The sequence below is a fragment of the Coffea arabica genome, chromosome 8e (genome assembly GCF_036785885.1).
Source record: "Coffea arabica cultivar ET-39 chromosome 8e, Coffea Arabica ET-39 HiFi, whole genome shotgun sequence".
NCBI lineage: Eukaryota > Viridiplantae > Streptophyta > Magnoliopsida > Gentianales > Rubiaceae > Coffea > Coffea arabica.
The window spans coordinates 10,353,953-10,369,940 of record NC_092324.1 but is presented as its reverse complement, the minus strand read 5'-3'; the positions used below and the strand labels follow the sequence as shown (position 1 = coordinate 10,369,940).

The following is a 15,988-nucleotide window of genomic DNA, read 5'->3' as shown; positions in this document are numbered from 1 at the left end:
ATTCAAAAATAAGCTCAAAATCTCTGTCTTGGTTCATAAGGCAGATTTAAGTTGGTTTTTGGCCAACTTTGAAAACTCGGCAAAATTCATTTGATTGGAACTAGCCTTTGAAATTTGTAATTCAATTAGTGTTGTAAACCAAGAGTATAAAAAAACAAACAGAATGAGAAACAGAGTTTTGAGCACCAAGATACGGTAGATCAAAGTTACTAAAATTTTCTTGTTAAACAAGGGTTTTCGAACTCAAGTCATAAACTTTGGTAATTTATTTGAGTCATGAAACGGTCTCAGAATAATACCATAATTAGCAGTATAATACTACCATATAAGGGCTATTCCTCTGTCAAATTTCATAGAAAAATATACACGGGAAGTCACTTAACAAAATCACTCAAGTTTCCAAAATTTTAAGGCAAGGCTGCCTTGTGTATGAAAATTTTCTTTTCTAAGCTTTTGACCAAGAGAAAATCCTCTAAACATGGTTCATTTGTATAGGCAAAATCTAAAGAGCATTCATGGTACCTTTGGTGGGTGTTTAACACCAAGAAATTTAATTAGCAAGTCTATACCAAGCCTTGCATCAAATCTGTCCAAAAGTTAGGATTTCCAAGAGCAGGGCAGGTTCCGTATTTTGATCACAAATCACTCAATTCAACTCGGAATTGAGCATGGTTGGTGGCATTGGAAAATACATTTGTAGGGGTATAATTTCACAGAAGAAATAATTTTCAAATTCCATTCACAAACAACTCTGTTTTGAGCATCAAGATACAAGTCCTGTCCTGTCTCCTAGAGAGAAACGAAACAGGACAGTGATTTTCAATCGAATGGTGTGGCTCACTCAAGTGGAACCAGAATGTGAATTTGGTACCAATGGAAAGCTGGGAATGTCTAATTTCAAATGCCACTGACGGCACTCGATTTTGACATCGGAGCTCAAACTTATGGCCGAAATACGAAAGCTGGTCAGAGCATTACGAAAATAGTTTTCCAGATTTACTAGCTTCACGAAATTGATCCAATTGACCAACCAAACTTCAATATTTTTAAATGAAACTTTGTACACCATATATTCAACATATCAACGTGATATACAAGTCATGAAACCCTCAAAATTTTGCAAAAAAGGGTGCGATTAAAACAGGGCAATTCTGAACATTTTTGAACTATGCATCTCTTGGAGTCGAGACTAACTAGGTATCATTAATCTACCTATTTAAGCACTAAACTAGCATTATATTCATCATCAATCATTTCATCAGCCATCAATCCAAGGGTGGGAGTTCATAGAGCCCACCATCAAAATTTTCCAACCATCATTTACCAAAGAAAAATTCCAGAACAATTGCAAAATTTCAGTTTCACTCCCTCGGCTTTCACAAAAAAAATTTCCAGCAGCTAATTGGTCATAAACCCAACTTTTCCTTCGGTTAATTCATGATATTAGGTGCTCAGAATTATCATGCAAATACTTAACTAGCTAATCAACATATCTTGTTAAAAAAAAATCAGATTCGGTCAACAACAAAATCATCCACAATTTCCAGAAATTGTTCAGCTCTTTCACAATTAAGCTTGCATGCACAGATTTCATTTCCTTTTTATTTTTCTGGTATAGTCCGACTAATATACTACATGCAGAGCTTAATCATCCTATTTATTTATTTATTTTTTTTAGTTAGTCAAACACAGAACTAAGCTCAAGTTATCACGGTTGAACCAATTAGAAGCTGCAATTCCAGATTAACTCTCGGCAATTCCATTTCCTTCAACAATCTGATTTTTTTTTCTCCTCTTATTCAAATCACCATCCGAACCCTCAAACCTCACATGCAAGTCCATAGCTACCTTTATTTACCTCTGATCAACCAGTTTTCGTCCTGAAATTACCTCAACTTGAAGTTTAATACACACGGCTAGTAGCTGCAACAATCCTCCACCTTCGGCTGTCCAGAATTGCAGTCCGCAACTCTCCCTCTCCCTGGCTCAAACTTGCGGCTGGATTGGAGAAGGTTAGCTCACGGGTAGAATGGAGAATGAACAGCAGGTCTTGCTTTCTTTTTTTTTTTATTAGCTTACGGCAGAATGAAAAGAAAGTGAGAGGCTCGGTTCACTCCCTCTTGGTCGTTAACTCCAAGGAGTTTGCTCACTCACGGCTAAAGAGCAATTGAAATGGATAGATTGCGGTGGGTGGTAGCTGATATACTAGTGTGTGATATAGTGGAGTATGTTAGTGGTTATAAGTCGGCATAAGGATGGAAGGTGCTGGAATGTTAAGTGGAAAATGGAACCGGCAGAAATTGGGAAGTGTTTGGAATTGAGTTGGTTCAAGAATTCTTTTTCTCTTTTTTTTTCCATGGCTGCATGGTGAAATTTGAATTGAAAGAGGGCCAATTTGGTCTTTTCACATTTCATCCGAATATCCACTTAAGCCCTCAATTTTAACCAACTTCTAAAGTTTACCCCAAATGTAGTTTAAACACCTAATGATACACTAATCTCGCAGGAGTTCGATTATCGAAATTTTAACGTCATAAGTATACTTAGTGTTCTTGTAACGATTTTGTCTACAATCTATCAACCTCATCTTATTACTAAGGTTCCTATTAACCCTTAACATTATTAACGATTAAACTTAGCTATCGGAATTTAAAGAATTTATTTTAAGGCAATAATATTAATCTAACTCTAGAAATATTAATTTAGTATAACAAAACCAATTAATTTAATATTTGGCACAATTATATGATTATTATTATTTTTTTTTAATGACTCAAGAAAATAAAATAAATTCAAAATATATGTAATTTCTCGAATCGATTATTTACTCCAGTCGCGTATTTATTATTTTCACCTAACGAGCCTTCAGAAATTAAATTTCGAAACGAATCGCTTTAAAAATATAACTAAGCTATGGATACATTTAATTAGGCCTAAAAAGATTAGAAAATAATAATCGGAGAAATCGGGTGAGTAAATACTTATTTGAGCCAATAAAATAAATAAAATAAGCAAAATTTTCGGGTCCTCACACAAATTCGGTGGCAATTCCAACTTATAGGCTACATTTCCTACACGTTGGATAACTTTATAAGGTCCTACAAACCTCAGTTGTAATTTCTTTCCTTTTCCAGACATTAAACTTACTTTCAGAGGTGTAATCTTAAGAAATACTAGATCTCCAACCACAAACTCTAAGTCCTTCCTCCGATTATCTGCATAACTCTTTTGACGACTTTGTGCAGTTTGAATCTTCTGGCGTACCAATTTCACTTTTTCATTTGCTTCCTCAATCCAAGGCACTGTAGTCGGATCTAAGATTTTTCGTTCACCTATTTCATCCTAACAAATCAAGAATCTACACTTTCGACCATAAAGTGCTTCATACGGAGCCATTTGAATAGAAGAGTGAAAGCTATTGTTATAGGCAAATTCCACCAAAGTTAAATACTTACGCCAACTCTCTCCAAAATCCAACACACAAGTCCTCAAGGGTTTGAATTGTCCTCTTGGACTGTCCATCGGTTTGGGGATGGTAAGTGGTACTAAAATTCAATTTAGTCCCCAACATTTCCAGTATCTTTTGCCAAAATCTCGAAACAAATCTTGGATCTCTATCGGACACAATACTTACAGGTATTCCACGTAACCTGATAATCTCATCCAAGTACAACTTAGCCAACTTCTCTAATGGGTACTTCATATTAATCGGCAGAAAATGAGCCGATTTGGTCAATCTATCCACTATTACCTAAATAGCATCATGGTTTTTTTGTGTTCTTGGTAATCCTGATACAAAATCCATAGTGATGTTCTCCCATTTCCACTCAGGTATCTCTAAAGGTTGCAAAAGTTCGGACGGTTTCTGATGTTCAGCCTTAACCTGTTGATAAATTAAACAGGTCTGGACAAATTAGGCAATTTCCTTCTTCATGCTCTCCCACCAATACAGACTCTTCAAGTCTTGGTACATTTTATTCCCTCCAGGGTGTACCGTAAACTTCGATCAGTGTGTCTTTTCCAAGATTTCCTTCTTAAGCCCTTCATCCTTTGGCACTACTATCCGATTTCGAAATCTCAATATACCATTCGTCCCCAAGTAAAAATCGGACTTTTTTCCCTTTTTGACTTTCTCCACCCACTTTTGCACTTTAAGATCCTTTTCCTGAGTCTCTTTAATACGTTCCAACAAAGTAGAATTTACTGCAATATTTTCAAAAATTACTTCCCTCGGTTCAAGTGTAGGATTCCAATAACTAACTTCTTCTAACAAGTGAAATTCCTTAATCATCAATCCAGCCATTTGCACTTGACGACTTAAAGTATCAGCCATTACATTGGCCTTCCTTGGATGGTACTTTATCATGCAATCATAATCTTCCAAAAATTCCATCCACCTACGTTGTCTTAAATTCAGTTCCTTTTGGGAAAACAAATACTTAAGACTTTTGTGGTCGGTAAAAACTTCAATAGTCACTCCATATAGGTAATGTCTCCATTTATTCAAAGCAAATACCACAGCCGCTAACTCCAAGTCATGAGTCGGGTAATTTCCTTCATGCGGTTTCAATTTCCTAGAGGCATATGCTATCACTTTGTCATTTTGCATTAAAACACATCCCAAGCCTTCCTTAGAAGCATCTGTGTAGACCACAAAGCTATTTTTTCCATTCGGTAGAGCTAATACAGGCGCTCTTGTCAAACGTCTTTTTAACTCTTGGAATCTCTCTTCACACTTAGAACTCCATATAAACTTTCCACTTTTCTTGGTCAACTCAGTCATGGGTCCAGCAATTCTAGAAAAATTCTGGATAAATCTCCGGTAATACCCTGCTAACCCTATAAAACTTTGAACCTCAGTAGGGTTTTCTGGTCGTTTTCACTTTGAAACAGTTTCAACTTTGAATGGATCCACTTTTATCCCATCCTTAAAAATATGTGCCCCAAGAATGTCACTTCTTTCAACCAAAATTCACACTTGCTAAATTTAGCATACAATTGATGTTCCCTCAGAGTTTGCAAAATAATCCTCAAGTGCCTCTCGTGATCCTCCACTTTTTTAGAGTACACCAAGATATCATCAATAAAGACCACCACAAATTGATCTAGATAAGGCTTAAAGACCCTGTGCATCAGATCCATAAAAGCAGCAGGTGCATTCGTTAACCCAAATGGCATCACGGCAAACTCAAAGTGTCCATACCTCGAGTTAAAAGTAGTCTTGGGTATATCTTTCTCCAAAATTCTCAATTGATAATAACCCTGTCTCAAGTCCAACTTGGAGAATACTACCGTCCCTTGCAATTGGTCAAACAATTCATCAATGTGGGGCAACGGGTACTTATTCTTAATGGTGACATCATTCAAGTCTCGGTAGTCTATACACAACCTTAGACTCCTATCTTTCTTTTTAATAAATAGGACCGGGGCTCCCCACAGTGAATCACTCTCTTTTATAAAATTCCGTTCCAACAAGTCCTGCAGTTGCAATTTCAATTCCTTCAGTTCGGCTGGAGCCATTCGATATGGCGTCTTAGAGATAGGTGCTACTTCCGGAATCAAATCAATCTTAAAAGTTTTTTTCCTTTCCCGGGGTAAAGACTCTAATTTTTCAAGAAAAATATCTGGGAACTCTTTCACTACAGGCATATCTTCCAATCTCATTTTATCACTAGGAGCGTTGATTAGAAAAGCCAAATATCCCTAAACTCCCTTACTTAACATTTTCCTAATTCGGATTCCTGAAATAAGTGCAAATGAGACTAATCTACCCCTTACATCCAATTTCAGGGTTGCTTCTCTCGGAATACACAATTCTACTATTTTCGTCTTACAATTCAATTGGGCATTGTAATGGGTTAACCAATCCATTCCTAAGATCACATCATATGCTTTAATTGTTAAGCCTATCAAATCGGCCAGTAATTTACGTTTTTCAACCCAGATCTCACAATTTCTATATACCAAATTAGCAATTAGACTTTGATCCCCAGTAGGCGTTCTAACTTCCAAGTCATAAGATAATTTAATTGGTTTCAAGTCTATTCCGCTCATGAAATTAGGGTTTACAAAAGAATGTGTCACACCCGAATCAATTAAAATCTTAGCTAAACGGTGGAAGACAGGAACCGTACCTTCGACCACCTCAGTCGCATCACGTATCTGTTGATGATCCAGTGCATAAATCCTAGCAGGCACCTTTGGTCGGTTTCCTCCAACACTGGTCTATTTAGAGGTTGACTTTTCGGGTCTTAGGGTGCTACCTCCCACCTTCAACTTATTTGGACAAGTCGCGAGTTGGTGTTCGGTACTACCATAAACCAAACACTTCCCAGACTTTCTCCAACAATCGTTCTCAGAGTGGTTGGATTTACCACAATACCCACAAGTAATTTGAGGGGTCACTGCTGAACTACTAGATGGCACTCCCCTCGCTCGAACCGGTCCACTACGTCCTCCTCTGGATAAAACTCCCCTAGAATCTCCAACAGTCCTTATTCCTCCCATTCCTCTCCCAATTTTGGAAGGCTGTGAACTCTTACTAGTCTGTCCAGAAGTATGACTAGAAAAATTCCTTTTCCTATTATGAAAGTCCTTAACTTGCATTCTCGCACTTTCAACCCGTTGTGCTTTCTCTAAAGTCTCAGTAAATGTAGAGATTTGGGTTGCGGCCAAACCCTCCTGAATTTTCATATTAAACTCTTGTACAAATCGCCTAATCCTCCTCCGTTCATTAGTTACCAATTCAGGGACATACTTAGAAAATTTAGTAAATTTTCCTTCATACTCTGCCACACTAAGGGTCCCCTGTTTCAATTTGATAAATTCATCCTCCTTCTTCTCTTGGATCAAAGGTGGAAGAAATTTTTTATTAAACTCCCTCATGAAATTCTCCCAAGTCCAAGGGGTTTGGGCTCTCTCCCACTTCCCCTTATCATATCCCACCAAGCACGTGCCACTCCCTCAAATTGGAATGCAGTAAAATTCACTAGCTTATTCTCGGTATAGTCTAAGGCAGCGAATATATTAGTCATCCTTTTCAACCAATTCTCCGCTATCTCAGGATCAGATTCACCAGTAAACTTAGGCTGATTAAACTTCAAGAACCTCTCTAAGGCTCTATCCTCCTCTCTATTCTGTCTCCCAGGTTGATTAAGCGGTCCAGGACCTTGTCTATCAGCCAAACGCTCTAAGATATCAGTCATCCTATTAATGGCAGTAGGCACTTGATTACCCTCAATATTTTCTTGTCTCTGGGTCGGTCCAATTGCCGATCCCTGATCATTCCCATGAGATTGGGCCTGTCTAGTCCCTCTGTCACACCCCGAGCCCGCACGCGCTCGTCACGTGACATCCGCCGTATTCCCAAGTCCCACTTAAGAATACAAGGCTACATTAACTAGACTACTTTTACAAGTACTAAAATAGTATAATATAATTAAATAAAGTACAGTACACATCTCATATAAAAGGTAGTCTACGAAAACCCAAAACGTTCGTACATTTATTTTCGAGCAAATTGCGCGAAATATCACTAAATTATTCCGAAATGCCGGTTCTGATCACTAAACTTTTTTATTAGCCAAAAATATCATTGAACTAGTAAATCTGTACCGTTTTAATCATTCTGTGTATTTATGCCGTTAGGATAGACGGAAAGTTACTTTTTTGGGGGCAATTTTGTCTACACAGTTGTTAAAAAATTTAGACCCTCATTCTTCTTCGTCCTCATCTTCTTCCTCAAAATCACAGCAAAAATTAGACCCACTTGCTCAATTACTCTGCCCAATTTCTGGGTCTTTGATGTCTGATCCTGTGGTGATTTCTTCTGGCCAAACTTTCGAGCGGGTTGCTGTTCAAGTTTGCAAGGATTTAAGGGTTATCCCAAATTTATCCGATGGCTCAACCCCTGATTTTTTCGCTGTAATTCCTAATTTAGCTCTTAAATCTTCAATTATCAACCGGTGTCGACAATCCCGTGTCGAAATCCCCTCCGCACCTGATTATTCTTCCATGGAAACCACCATTGTTCAAGCAAAAACGACCTCTCAACAGGAACCTTCAGTTTCTGAAACGGAGCTGCTGAGAGGGGTAGAGAATAACCCTCCATTTTTGTTTTCTCATGCGGCTTCTGATTTGAATCCCCGCAACAATTACTCCTCGTCTTCGGAGGAATCTGTGATTGCAAACGCTACCCCTTTTCTCCCATTTACTCCTCCGATTCTGGTTGATTTGTTAAAGGGTGGATTTGAGGAGTCTCAGGAGCATGCCGCAGGTGGGATTTTCAGTTTAGCTCTGCAGGACGAGAATAAGATGGCGATTGGGGTTTTGGGAGCTCTGGAGCCATTGTTGCATGCTTTGAGGTCCCGGACCGAGTTGACTCGGCATAACTCGGCCTTGGCGTTGTATCATCTGAGCTTTGTTGGAGCCGTTGGGATTTTGTTGGGGATGCTGAGGAGTGGGGTTTGGTGGGGAGGGTGGTATTGGTGGTTTGCAATTTGGCGGTGTCACTGGAGTGGCGGTCGGCGTTGTTGGATGGCGGCGCAGTGGCCAGCCTGGTGGCAATTTTGCGGGCTGGAAGTGAGTCTGACTCATCCGAATCAACACGTGAGAATTGTGTGGCAGCTTTGTACTAACTAAGTCACGGGAGTTTGAGGTTCAGAGGGCTGCCCAGGGAGTCTGGGTCTTTGATTTTTAGACTTCAAAGACCCAGAAATTGGGCAGAGAAATTCATGGGCAGAGAAATTCAGGTGGGTCTAATTTTTGCTGTGACTTTGAGGAAGAAGATGAGGACGAAGAAGAACGAGGGTCTAAACTTTTTAACAGGTGTAGACGAAATTGCCCCTAAAAAAGTGATTTTCCGTCTCTCCTAACGGCATAAATACACGGAATGACTAAAATGGTACAAATTTACTAGTTCAGTGACATTTTTGGCTAATAAAAAAGTTTAGTGATCAGAACCGGCATTTCGAAATAGTTAAGTGACATTTCGCGTAATTTGCTCTTTATTTTCTAATTGAAACCACGGAAACAAAAGTAAATGAAGCTAACAACTAGAGTAGCTAGCCTGCCAACTTCCAAACTAATAGAAGTCATCCTCAGGGTCTTCTACGTAAACCAATTCATACTCCTCAGAATCTGCAAAATGGTAAAAAGTGGGTTGAGCGACAAATCCCCCAGTAGGTAATATCTACCCCTCTGTTGGACCATTTACTCGTAACTTTATAAATATATATCAAATCCTTTGCACATAAATCACCTCTACAATTTTGAAAGTAACGACATTTATAAAACAATCAGTAGTAAAGAATGACAAGGAATTTAAAAGTACTTTATTGATAACCGTACATGAGAAATCGCAATGTCATAAATCACTTTGTAACAATTCATAAGTCTCTTCATATCCATTCATGATTCATCCCATAAAACGTCGCATATCCGTTCATAGATCATTTCAAAGTAGTTCATAAATCATTTCATATCCGGTCATAAACCTTCTTTCAATTCAACTCATAACAAGTACATGCAATGACCGGCTACTGAGTACTCAACCTAGAGATTTTACCCCTTCTAGGTGGGCGACCAATAGATTTCATGACTACCGATTGGTCTCAATTCATACATGGGTCAATCGGTCGGACTTTATACCAGACTACCCTGACCTTGTCAATCAGCTGGGTTTTATACCAAGCTACCGTGACTTTGTCAATCGGTCAATCGGTTGGCCTTTATACCAGACTACCATGATCTCGCCAATCGGCTGGACTTTATACCAGGTTACCATGGCGGTTAGACAGGACTATAGCCCCTACCGTCTATCCCATGACTGTTTTGAGCTTTACTTGTCTAAAATTCATTCCACACGCCACATATATAAATCTTTGATTTCATAAAAGATTCCGTTCATTTGGTGTATAATAACGTAACGAAACATTTCAAAGAAGTCACATGGTCCATTTTTGTATAAAAAGAAATATAACTTTCATAAATATCTAAGTAAAGCATTTAACCAAATACATTTCGATTCAACACAACAACATAGGATTGAAAACAAAAATTTCATTTTTGCACCTTTGAAATCTCAGAAGGGTAAGTACTACATACCTTTATCTGACTGCTCGAGTAGGGCTACTTTAGATCTTTTAAACTTGTATCGTACCTATCAAATGCACAGGTTTCCTAATTAGTTGATATTTCCTATAGATGCATAAATATACAAACTCTGAGTGAGTCGAAGATTCGTGTCTAAACCATTGTATGAACCCTAGCAGCATTTTCCAAAATTGGACGATTTCTATTTTTGAAAAGTTTCCTAAATTGGAAAGTTTCTATTTTTAGAAACTTTCTTAATTTGTATAGTTCTCCTTTTGTATAGTTTCCTAATTTAAAAGAAAATAATTACTCATAATCATATTTATTATCTTGACTATTAACTTACTATACATATTTATAATTTATAGTTATTCATTATTATTATTGATCTCGTCGTCGCTACTTTATTTTATTACCATTTATATATATTTTTTAATTAGTTACTACTACCTCTCACTTTATTTCTACCTTTATGCGTGTGTAGGTGTTATTATTATTTATGTATACATGTACATATATATATATATATTGACTTATTATAGTTATTGTTTTAGTTTGTTCCACTCATATTTATATTTATATTTTTGTTTATATCCTTAATTTATTTCATCTATATCCGTATTATTATTATCATTGTTATTGTTTTGAGCATTTAAAAGAAATCTAAAACCTATCTTATATTGTATAATTCAATCTAATGGTAATAGATTAAAATGTTTTAGCTTTCTACTTAAATATCTTAGTCTTAATCAAATAAATTTGACTGACGAAATCTTTTAAAATATTCCCTTATTTTAGGTTGAGTTTTGAAATTTAGTTCTTTTCGGCCAACCTTTCTTATTAAAACCATGTCGCCAGCAAATTGCTGGTGACTCTATGTTTTCTTTGGTTGGCCGACTCGGCCAACATTTCTCCTTGGCCCTTTTTATTTTTTGTTGTATTGCTGAAGTCAAAGCTTCAGCAACAAACCTTCCTCTTTTTTTTTTTTTTTTTTTTACTTTCAACAGAAAGAAGATTAAACTTTATTCTACCCCATAACTAAGATTTAACATCCTATTCCTATCAATCCAAATACAAATTTTTCTAAATTTCTCATACAAACATAATACATATCTGTAAAATTTTTAGAATAATTAATGCGATTAATAGAATTTAAATGAGGAGTTTTCATATGAATCTGGGACTTACAGGTTTAGGTGCCTAGTTGCCTGACTGATTGACAGCGACGCCTTCTTCTCTTTCTCTACTCTCTGACGGCTCTCGCTCTAAGGGGAGGCAGACAATGAAAGGGAGGAATGATATATTTTTTTTGATAAGTGTGCTAAACCTTAATAACCACCCACTAGTAGATGGGTTAGATAAGAGTTTTAACTGCTATGAACTTTTACCCTATCTTATCTCATTTCTATCCCTCAATAATCCTTTAACCTATCCTACAATTATTTTTTTTTTTACTTTTACTCATGGTAAATATCCATTTAGTTAATTGGCAGAAATAAAATTGAGCCAAAAATCGTGGGTTTTACATTCTACCCCCCTTACAAAAAGTTTCGTCCTCGAAACTTACGTACCTTGATAAAAAAAGATAAGGATATCTATTCCGCATGTCTTCTTCTAACTCCCACGTTGCTTCTCGCGGTGTATGCTTCATCCATTGCACCTTCACGTAGGGTATGGTCCTTCTCCTTAAAACTTGATCTTTCCGATCCATGACTCTCAAAGGAATATCCTCTACTGACAATTTTTTCCTCACCTCGATGGGTTGATCGTCTAAAATACGGTTCAAGTCAGATACGTACTTCCTCAGTTGGGAGGCATGAAAAAAACCGTTATGTATCCTTGCCAAAGCAGGCGGGAGAGCCAATCGATACGCTAGAGGTCAAACTCTATCTAATATTTCGTAAGGCCCTACATACCTCGGATTTAACTTGCCACTTCTTCCAAATTTCATCACTCCCTTGGTAGGGCATACTTTCAAAAATACCTTTTCTTCCTGTTGAAACGCTAAATGTCTCATTTTTGAATCCGCCCAACTCTTGTTTCGGTCCTGAGCTACTTTTAATCTTCCCTGAATAATCTTAATTTTCTCCAAAGTTCTTTCCACGAAATCGGGGCCAGTGATCAGTTTCTCACCTACTTCATTCCAATACAAGAGAGATATACACTTTCGCCCATACAGCGCTTCAGATGGTGCCATACCTATCCCGCTATAATAGTTATTATTGTACAAAAACTCCATTAGTTTTACCAACCTATCCCAACTATCCGAGAAGTCTAGAACACAAGTTCTTAGCATGTCCTCCAATGTCTATATGATCCTTTTTGACTATCCATTCATTTGGGGGTGGAAGGCGGTATTTAGTCTTAGGTATCAATCCCTATAATCTCTTGATAGGTCGACTAAAATCTAGACATGAATTTAAGATCCTAATCTGACACTACTTCCACAATTCATTTTTAGACTAGATATCACATTCTCTCCCCCTTTTAAAGGTTTCGTCCTTGAAACTTAAAAGACATAAACATCAAGATAAGTTGAAAAAATTTCCAATGTTCTTGCAATACATCTTGGGAATTATTTCTACAATGTCTAAATTGGATTTCCTTATTTAATTCCATTGAGCTTCTACTGCGCACTCTTATTTTTCTCAATACCACCCATCTTTATTTTTATACAGCTCAGGTGAATAGAATATCTCTCACAAATCCAGTATCTCAGCTTATAATGCTCCATAGAGATCAACCTATAGAAAGGATACCATAAACCCTAATAGTACCATTTCTTCTTTTGTCACACATTCTATAACAACATACTTATCTACTATCACAAAAAGTAATCATTAGACAGGAATAGCCCTGGAAATTCTTGAAACTTCAATGGTTTTATTAACTGACTTTTCGTGCGAGTTTTTGCATGAAAATTTATACAGGAATAGCCCTTAGATGGAAGTATAATACTGCTATCTTTGGTGCCATTCCAAGTTCATTTAGATGCTCAACTAAAGTACCAAAGCTCAAGCTTTAAACCTGGAAAATTCCTGTTTGAGGAGGAAATTTCAGTGATTTTGAGCCACTATATCTTGGTGCTCAAAACTCCAATTTTTGTTCCGCTTGTTGTGTTGAAACTTTAATTGTAACTCTAATTGAGTTCCAAATTTCATAAACTAGTTCGCATTGTGTGAATTTTGCCGAATTTTCAAACTTTACCGAAAATCAACCCAAATCTGTCTTGGCATTCCAAAATAGCCACTTCGAACCGAATTTTGAATATCTTCCATTTGGAATCATGGAAGAGTGTCTTCTAGGAACTTTAGGTATTTGAAAATAGTTTTCAATGGTACCAAGTTTTCAAATTTTGGACTTGTAGAGAGTGAGATACGATTTTTCAAAGTAGGTGTAGCAAATCTGAAAATTCCTAACTTAAAGGAAATGGAGTTTTTCAAACTCATCTTTTTCCTTCGATATCACTTGATCGTTTTACACTTGATTTCAAAGATGAAAATTAGATTTCACTTGTGTTTTGAAATCCCACTTTTGAGTCTTGATTTACGAGTAATTAAGGCTCATTTTCGTGAAATTTTCTTAGATTGCACACTTCCTTGATAATTGGGGTTTATAAGTGATAGTTCATTATTAATTGTTCAAGCACTCAAGAGGACCTTCAAGAGGATCTCACGGGAGACGCCTAAAACAAACACTTGTACTTGCTTCTTGATTATTTGGTGAGTGTCAAGTGTATGAATACTTGATACATGCTTAATTGTTATAATTGATTGGAGATTTTGAAAATGGAGGCGAGTGTGTACTTTACCGCACTCGTTCTTATTTGAAATGAATGACTCATGATTGAAATGAAATGAATGAATTATGAATGACTTGATTGAATAGAATGAAATAATTGAATGCTCGAATGAAATGAAATTGTATGCTATGGCTGCATACGTCGTTGGAGTGGATCTCCTCGACTCACAAATGTTACATGGGGGACACCCAAACTGATAGGCCGACCTTGGGACTCAAGCCGGCATGGGTTTGGTCGGGGATCTCGGCAAGTCATGAGAATAACATGATAAGCTTGATCTATTGAAGATATCTTGCTTGGTCTACTCGTGCAGTAGCACCTTTATCGTCGTTCGGGTCCGGTGGGGGTTGTAAGGTGGACGGACATGAGAAGTAAGTGGAGTTCTACGGATTGGAAATATCGACCCGGTTGACGGAAAGTCATCACGGGAAGATATACGAATGAAATTTGCAAAACAAGTGGAAATTAGCTCTTGAGAGCTACCATATCCTTGAATTGTTTCTGTTTACATTTCACTGAATTGTTAATTACTCGAATGTTATTGTCTCACTTATTGATTTGGAATTGTTATTTGGACAATGTGCTTGTATGTTGTCGCGCCCCACTTTTTGAGTGTGTGAAAGTAGTGTGTGAGATATGTATGTGAATGTGTGTGAAAATGAAAATAAAAGGCCGTGGGATTGTGAAATGCGACGGTTTGGCCAAACATATAGTTTAAAAAGGGTTTTTTGAATGAAAAATGGAGTCGCCACTTGGTATAGAGTTAGGGTGTACCAAGTCACCCAAAAAGTGATTTTTTTTTGGAAAGAAAAGTAAACAAACCCTTTTTAAAGAACTTTTAGGTCTACGTAACCAAAGAAAGGGATCGGGGGTCACGTTTGATAAGGGAGAAGGCAAAGGCAAAACCTAAAGCACTCCCTTACCCTAACCAAAGCTAGTTGCGTGACTTAGCCCCTCTTTTCCTAATTTCTTCTACCCAAAGTATGTGTTGCATGTTAGATATGACTAATGGATGAAAAAAAATGCAATCCTAAATCTAAAATGTCTCCGATGAGGCTTTTTGGTCCCAATCACATGAATTGTGATGGCCGATAAAGAGAACTCTCATAGAGGTCACGAGTAATGCAAATGAAGACCCAAATATGAGTGCAAGTGTGAAAAGTGTAAGAGGAATGCAAAATAAGATAGAAATACAAATGTAAGTGCAAGTGTGCAAATGTAAGAAAAGTGCAATGTGTGCAAATGTAAGAAAGGTGCAATGTGTGCAAATGTAAGAAAAAGTGCAATGTATGCAAATGTATGAAAAGTGCATGTGTGCCAATTGAGGAAATAAAGGTGTTTGTGTGCAAGTGGATGAAAATATGGTATAAATAGTAGTAAATGCATATAAGTACAATTGGGTGCAATTTTGCGAGGTAGAAAATAAATAAGTGACAGGGAGAGAAGAGATGTGTGTGAACATGGCATGTGGAGTGAGAAAAATATAAGTAGTGAGAAAATGTAGATAAAAAAATGGAAAAGTGATATGGTAAAATGGAGGTGCATGAACCTAGAGGAGTGCATCAAGTCGAGTGCGGGAATGACCTCTAACTTCATGATTTTAATTTTCCCTTGGATTAGAGGGAATACAAGCGTGCTAAGGCTTAGAAAAGTCACACTCGTCTATATCCCATATTCAAGGGGTAACTCTCAAGCAAATGTACCCTATAACTAGCGTGGAGATGCAAAAAGCCTAAAATGAAAGGGAAAGGGTTGGAGGGGCATGCCAAATGCTAGAAAACTAAAAAAAAATGCATGAAATGTAGTGAAACATGCAAGTATGTGCTAACGAGAGGGGACGTCCTATTGGATCTAGCATTGGACTAGCCCTTTTCTAAAATTCTCTCACAAGCATTGGACTTGCGAGAGCTCGAGGGGAAAGACCGTGGCCAGCGTTGGACTAGCCACGGCGACGCATTCATCCATTATAAACCAAATAAATCATGTAAAAGCTAATAAAGTAAATAAACACATAAATCACATATTGCACATAACACATAAGCATGGTATCTAGATGCAAGACCCTAAGAAAGCAAGTAACACGTAGCACGTAAG

At 37.3% G+C, this 15,988-nt stretch overlaps 1 pseudogene; it reads left to right on the top strand.

Moving 5' to 3' along the window:
* The first annotated feature begins 7,785 nt into the window (after positions 1-7,785).
* LOC113704501 (U-box domain-containing protein 39-like) lies at positions 7,786-8,873 on the top strand (annotated as a pseudogene).
* Positions 8,874-15,988: the final 7,115 nt, after the last annotated feature.